The sequence below is a fragment of the Gavia stellata genome, chromosome 13 (assembly GCF_030936135.1).
Source record: "Gavia stellata isolate bGavSte3 chromosome 13, bGavSte3.hap2, whole genome shotgun sequence".
Taxonomy (NCBI): domain Eukaryota; kingdom Metazoa; phylum Chordata; class Aves; order Gaviiformes; family Gaviidae; genus Gavia; species Gavia stellata.
This window is the reverse complement of record NC_082606.1, coordinates 13,979,621-13,987,939: the sequence shown is the minus strand read 5'-3', so window position 1 is coordinate 13,987,939 and position 8,319 is coordinate 13,979,621.

Genomic DNA, 8,319 nt, shown 5'->3' with positions numbered 1-8,319 from the left:
ATGCAGTTAAGGGCATCCTGTGTTGTATCTTCTGCACTGACATCAGCAGAAAATTTTCCATGGTATGCTAGTATTTCTGCATGATCTTCAGCAGGAAGCTATCCTTTGGTCCTCTAAGTCATGTGCTATTTATTATAGAACTAGGATAGGAGCTGATATTTTCACAAGCAATTATGTGAATGGGGACCACAAGCTCTTTTGACTTTCAGTAAAACTCACCTGAAACTTTTAGGTATTTTGAAAATTTCAGCAACCACGTTTTGAAAAAGCTTTTGAAAGAGCATGAATACAATCCTGTATTTCATCTTTGTGAAAGAAATATTTTCTTTCTTTTTGATACTCATTCCCTCTGTATCTTTAGATCAGGCTACAAGCAAAGATAACATTTGAGTTCACAAGGCTTTGTAAACATTTACTAATAGAGTAATAGTTTCACTGGAATTTCCTTGCAAAGATTGACTCAACATCTTCACAGTCATAAAAAAATGAGGATTGCTATATTGGTGAACCCATCATATCATAAGTGATTTTGACTTGCTTTTGTAGATTTCACTGCCCTAAAAAACATGCAAGTATCTTATCAGACCAGAATCCACAGATTAACAGGATGGCTGTGGTAACTTATTTGTCTGTTAGTGCTTGTTTAAGCTCTGTTAAATCATTCTCTCTGTCTTGAGTCACTGGAATAAACTTTGGAAAAAGGCAGATTGCTCTTATTCAGCAAAGTTCTCCTTGCTGCACATTGCAAAAGAATTAAGGTGATCTTTATTGCAATGGACAGCATCAGAAATTATAATGCAGTTTAGGCTCTCTTATTGACTGTAGCAAAGGTACATTCATTAATCCTTTTCCTTTCCCCCTCAAGTTTTTGTTTCTTCAGAGTGACCAAAATCAGATGTCTGCATCCTGGGACACTCCTCCAACAAACATGCTCTCCGAACATTGTTTTTTCAGGATTTTCGTTTCCTAGGCCATTTGACAGTTTTTATAGAGAATGTATTTTTATATATAAGATATTTTTCAATTCTTTAACACATTAAAGTCTATTCATGTGCTTTTGCTTTATTAATACATAGAAAAATCACAAGTTTATAGTAAGAATACTTACTCAGGACAATCTGCAGATGCAATACCAAATTTGTGTTCAGTTTCAATGATGCATAAGAAACACATGCTCATACTCCTTAGCTATCTTATAAGCTAGTCCTTTATATCCATGTAAAAGGAGTGGTACCATGGCTGTACACATAACATCAGAAGCTTTCCCTCAAAAAGCAGTGCAGTGTAGTTCCATTTAAAGAATGAGGGGATGAATCAAGCCCCCCTCATTATTTCTGGGAAATTTGTAGCATCTATTTCCATTAAAAGAACATTAGAACATGAAAATGAGCCTACTGAGTCATGCAAGAGTCTCTCCTGCCCTGTATCCTATCGTCAACATAAACGGATGCCTAGGGAAGAGTAGCAATAAGACAAATTCTGCAGAACACAACACAGTCTCAGTGCCACTGATGCACTGCATCTGAAAGCAAATCTTTGCTTAGTTCCGTTACATTTAACGTGATGTTTTCTTCCAGTTTCTACAGTTTCATGCCTTTTCACTTCAGCAAACTGTAGTGTTTTAGGAAATAAAGATCGTACAACAAAAGTGCATATTTATCATTAACAAAGCAGACTGACGCTGGCAGAAACCAAGAACTTTGTAAACACAAAATAAACTCCACAGTGCTGTGATATAATATGCGCCTATAAAATGCAGTTTTCCAATTTTCTGTCTTTTGTCTCACTTAGGAAAAAAACCAAAACATTTCAGCAGCAAGTTCATGGAAGCCCTGTTAGAACAAGATACCTTCAAAGGTATGTGCTAATTCTCTTACCTGGTGCTCAGCCAGTAGATGGGGCTATTAAAGTCACATGAATGAAACGGAGAAACTGTAATTTGCAAAATTAATGAAACTCTCTAAGTAATAAAGGACAGAATAAAGTATTCTTTACAGCTTAGAAGAGATTTGGATGCATTCAATAATACAATAATTCGCTGTACTTTTTTAAAACAATGTGCATGTGCTGGAGAATGAACTAAAGGTATTGCACATATTCATTTCTTTTGTAAGGGCCTCATCTTTCCAATTTTATTGCCTGGGATAAATCTCTTCCAGAAACGAGACCTACTTATGTCAATGTGATACTTTTCAAGTAAGATCTACAAAAAAAAAAGTGAAGGTGTCATGATTGCACAGCAAGTACTAAATCAGTATAATTTCAGTGTTTTGAATTGCCATGGGAATAGCTGAGTTCCCATCAAGTTAAGTCTTGCATAGGTAGCAGTCATGCTTCTCTTTTCTTAATGGTGCTACCATCACTCCCTTCCCTGTTGACTATTGTTCAAGTATAATTATAATGTGCCTGCAGAAATCCCATTAAATGTCTAGCTTTTGTTTGTAAATTATATGTATTGTAAGGTTTATGAACTGATTTGTGTGTTAAAAATTCACAGAAGTATTCCAAGTAAAAGACCTTAGAAAAATATTTTTCAGTAAATAAAAATAGCAAAAGTACAAGCCATGTCAGTATTTTAAAATGGAGATTTGGGCCCTTTTCTCCAGCTCAACCGAACCTGCCTTTCAAATATTACAGAGGACAATTGAGCATTGCCTAAAGGTTGTCAGTTTGCAAGCAACTCAGCCAGTGAGCAATTTATTTTTTAAGGGCACAGCAGACATGCCATTCAGCTGCACATTTTGTCCAGACCTAAACCCAAAAATGCTGTTAAGGACCTTAAGCTCTTGAATTGCTCCTGACCCTACCCAAAATATATTGCTGGAGTATAGTTTTGTTATCAAAGTTGATCTGAAAGTGATACAAGCAGAAAGAGGTTTCTTGTTTAAAAATAAAAGTTCATCTGCGCAGAGATCTGAAATCGCATAGGACACTGAAGAAAACACATTAAAAAGAAAACAGCAAAGGAGAAAAGAAGGGACATATTTGATGAAGTATGAGGTCATCCTGCTGTATCAGCAATCTTGTCTCTTTTTATCACTGAACTTGTGTATTAGTTTTCCACATATCTTAGGTCTGGAAGGTTAGGATTAATACTTGCTGAAGGGTATATGGTCCACCAAACATTCAGACTGCCCAGCTGTGCAGTAGCGTGCAGCTGAGATTTATACTTTTATAAAATTTAAGCTATCAAAACTCTTACCTGATTTCTTAAAGGGCAAGGATTACACATGAGAATTTTAAAACGTGCATCTAATGTTTCTCCCTAACATGAGTTTCAAAACAGTTGGCTTTTATACATCAATTAGTTTTTGTATATTTAGATGGACTGAGATGATGGAGAATTAGGTCCAATAAATCTGGAACTAGCACACTATTAGACATAAGACCAAACCCTAGCTTTTCTTTAGTGTACTAATTTTTACCTCACGCTAGAGCTGAGAAACATGGAAATGCTAGTACTGGTACATCAAAGCATTGGAAAAATTTAATCAACGGCACCTTCAAGCTATTATGCATATCAAGTGGCAAGATAAAATCATGAATAACAAAGTTCTGCAAAGTGGTTGCACAAACAGTGTTGAAGCAATCTTATAAAAGCGTAGTTTTGCTGGACTGGACATGTCCTCTGCATGGAGGACACCAAGCTCCCAAAGGAAAAAAACGTGTAGTAAACTTTTAATGTGTGAAAGATCAAGAGACTGACTAAGGCAGAAGTAAAAAGATGCCCTGGAAAAAAAGAAAAAAGAACCTCACCCATTGTGACACAGGTAGCAACACATGTGGCAAACAAAACATGTTGGCGAGGCCCATTAACATCTGCTGCAGAAACCTTGGAAGAAAGACATGCAAGCCAAGAGGAGAATAGGGTAACTGGCAAGCAGAGAGAATGTGAGAGTGGGAGCACGTGCAGAGAAGCTGCAGAAACAGCCAGCAAAAATTATCCCAACGTACAGAAGTTGATGCCACACAAACTCATGCTGCTTCTTTCGTCTTCAGAACGACAGGCATCAACTGATGATGACAACTTCACATTTGGACCTTCATGCCAACCCTTAATCTGTGGTGCAGCAGCTAATGTTATTCTTGGAGCTAGACAGAGTCTTGCCTAAACAGAAGTAACCTAAAAGAGCTGTGTTCACTTCAGCTCCATTAAAAAATGTGGGTGGGGTGAAGTACATGGGAAAGAAGCAATCATGAAAACGATCCATAAGGAAGTTCACTTCAAGCTTCTAAAAAGGATTTGGCAATAAGCGATTGGGGATTTTTTGATTAGGGAAAGGTCCTTGTACTAAAAAAAAGAGAGACCATTTATACAGTAGATTTGAGAGAGAAGAGGTTCAAAGGTATCCATTTTTATAAAAGAAATAGTCTATTTTTTGCATTTTCTCTTTTTCCCCTGGCAATGCCTGCTCCATTTCTTTGTTACTGAGCTTAGGAGACTTTTACTTTCACAGGAGACATGAAAGAAGGACATTAAGTTCACGTCACATCTGTGAACATGTTGCCATGTCAACAGGCAGTACTTTGTGGCTTAATTATTGATTGACTCATGTTCCTTTAGGACATAACACAAGCAATAACAGCACACTGAGCAGCTTTTCTAACTTAGATACCTATTTATACTATATAAGAGGTATGGCACTTCCAACCTAAGCATGGCTAAGGTCTATATCGGAGGCTTATTATAAAAGACCCTACTGCAGTCATCTTGCATAAAGAATATGATGGTCTCAAACATACATAATTATATTAATCACATCGATAAAGAACTAGGATTAAAGCCTTTGTCTTTAAGATCAAAAACCTTAGCTTGCGCAATTCCAGCTAAAGAAGAGCTCTTTTAGGTAATGAATGGATTAGTTCCTACAATCACTCACTTATTCAACAAGTTAGACATGGCAACCAGAACAAGTTATTTCCAGGCATTAACTGTAAAGTAAGAAACGGTAAGAATTTACAGTGCATTAGCTAATCTATGGTAGCTATTGTTTTCCTGTGGTGGGCACAAGGTTGCTTTCACTGAGCAGCAAGCTACCTAAAATTACCTTACGTTTACCAAGATGTAAGAGCATATACCCTAACCATTAACCATGCAGTAGCAAATACTACAAACTACCACCCTAACTTGCCTCACAGGAATTTGTTCCCACAGTTACGTGCCACTTACGTGTCTATATGCACAAAGCAAGGGCACTACATTCAGGCAGAGAGGAGCATTGAGTAGTTCCAAGAACTCTCAGTAAAGTGTGGGGAAGATAAGCAGAATGGGAAGAGAGGAGCAGTATTTTTTAAGATGACAGATCTGAATCTCATCCATTTCATAGCATGGTAAATCAGGATTATCTATGCTGAAGTCTTATGAAGTCTCCTTTGCAAGAGTAAATTTGGATCCTGTATCAGAAGCATAGTCAGGCAGGATTCTTAGGCACTCAAAAACAAAGCAGAAGGGTAGGGTGTCATTTTGCAAAAGAGGGTATTTAAACGGGGTATATGGTAAAAGGCATGTAGGAGTGTGAGATGGACCTCTGGTCTAAAAAGAGAAGTTCTTGGGTTTTGTTTTACAGTATAGGCAATTCCGTTGAAAATTTCATCTACCACTTACAATTTTAAGCTTAGTATACTGGAAAGTGGATGAACAGAAAGAGGCAGCAAGCATCTTGGAACATCCTTTTGATGTGTGTGGTCATGTTCACATCTTACAAAGTTTAATATTTCAAACGCAACTTGTAAACATAGTGGTTCTCACACTCACTTAATTTGTCACTGCTGTACCATTATCTATATGCTGTGGGCCAAAATAAGTGCTCTTCGTAGCTTAGTTCTTTTATTGTAACATATAGAAATAATTAAGATATGACTTTAACTTAGAAAGTTATATTTGAATGAAGCAAGTTTTAATTAGGAATGTTGCACCATTTTTAGCAAGATTTTTTACATCATGGAGAGATAAGTCTTCTAAACGTGTTTTTATAAGATATTTATATATAAAAATTACATTTCTTACAGATGCATAAGTTATGCTGAAAGATACACTTTTACAATAAGCTTTAAATCTCTTTTCTGGTTAGAATGTATATTTATTTGGAAATGCATTTCACATTTGTTGGGCTGGCAATATTTGCTTTTCAGTACTCCACTGTTCTTTAGATTTTACTGTTGTTTCCTGTGACGTATCATCTCCAAATCAGAAATCTGGTCTCATGACTAAGAAAATGTGTTCACTCATCAGATCTACTGATTTTACTCTGTGGCTGGGATCAAGTCTGCCCAGGCCTCAGAATCTCCTCTACATAATCAGGAAAATAACACTTCCCTTCTTCTGCTTTTATTCTACAGTGTCTCATTGGTTGCAGAGACAGTCTCTTAACATATACAGTGCTCAGCATACTGGGATTACAAATCCTGTTGGGGCTTCTTAGCACTACAAATGAATGATAATGAGCCTGTTTTAGTTTCAAGAGTACAACCATCCAAGCCATTTATGTAAACAAGTTCACTTGATACACAGAAGTGCTGCAGCCTTACAAATTTTGTTTCCCCTAGTCTGTAAAAATGACATTTTTAGCTCCTCATTGTTCTTGCTTAGACCTACTTTTCAATTTAATGAGCGAACTTTTCTCTTGCCCCTTCACTCCCCTCTCTTTAAGCATTAATCTCTTGGGTAAAACATTGTCAAATGACTCCTGCAAATCTAAAAATATAATGTCCACAGTATACCCTATCTTGGCAGTGTTATCTTCAAAGAGTTCCAGAAGGCTAGTGAAGCATGACTTCTTTTTTCCTAAACCATGTGTATACAACTAATCAGGCTGAAGGATGCTTTTACTAGATACTCCTTCTCCTAATCTGTTAAAAATCTTTCAAATATCTTTCTTACAGATGAAATTAGCCTAACTGTCTGTAATTCCACATGGTAAGATCTTTATTAAAGAAAGCTCAAAGTGAAAGAAAATGATGATACAGAAAAGCATATAATTTGTGAGGGCTTGACATGCACTGCTCGTGCAGCTGTAACAGAGTCAGAAAAGTCCTGGTTTGCCTCAGAAAGTGTTACATGACTTCTTATGACTCAAACTTTCTTCTTTTTAAACACTGGAATTACACTGACCACTAGCCAGCTCTGAAAGAGCCGTCTCACTGCCTGGGCAGAGAGGAGCCCACAAGGAGTCTCACTCTTGTTTTGTATAACCTGAAGAAAGCAAAATTCCAGAGTACTCTCTTCTTGCTACGTTTGTTACACAGATAGCTAGTAGAAAAGAAAAAAGCCATGGACCCAGTCTTCACAAAACTGATCAGGACAGTCATGGGTACACAGCAGTGGACATGCCAAATGCCTCCTGCTACTTCCTCTGGCTTGATATACCTTGACATTACCCAAATAAATTAATATCCTTGAAAAGCATATATTCATACAGCCTAGTGAAAAGTAGCATTCTTTAATACTTTCTTTGTTATGCCACATTTTTTCTGCATTTTATGTGGTCCATTGTATGATGCAACAATCCAACTGCCAAACACAGAATGACAAACCAAGAATTTGTTGTTTCATGCAATTCCTGATTTCATCATTGTCACTCACATTTACGGCCCCACAGAGAGAAGAATCTCTCAGCTGGCTTAAGACAGAGACCCTGTAGCTGGTGTGGCATTACTAACCAGTTGTTCAGGTGAATGATAGCATAGCCTTGCACGTTTTCCCAGCAGTAAAGGTACAAGAGGAAACAAGATGAACCAGAAGTGAAACAGCACCATATCATTTTCAGAAGTATGATTAGACTGTTTATCTCTTTACAACTGGACACGTATCCTTCTTATCTACTAGCTGTGGAGAGCCAAAATGCTAAAAGCGCAAAACGTAGCTGTATGAGGTCACTGTGGCATTAGTCAGATTTTTTACTCAAAAAACCCAACAATTGAGATGCTGTTCATTCTTTTGAATTTATATACTGATACATGATAAAAATCCTACCTCTACCAAAGATTCATTGAGGGAGACTCTTAAAATGTGCCACTGGCATGGATCACATGATTTTGTTCCCAGTGGTTAGAACCATGATTATTCTTAGATGCATTTCCTGAAGATTTTAGAATGCAAATAGTTTACCAGCTTTGTTTATCAAACACTATAGCTAATGTTTATTACGAAGTTACAATACAGTAATTATTATATGACAAGGCTAGCTGATTCACAGCAGAGCTACCCCTGTACCCTTTATTCTTCTGATAAGTACAACTCTTTTCTAATGCAGTTCTAAACAAATTATGAGCAAAAGTTGCTTCTACCACATGTAGTACACAGTATCATCTGAGTGACTA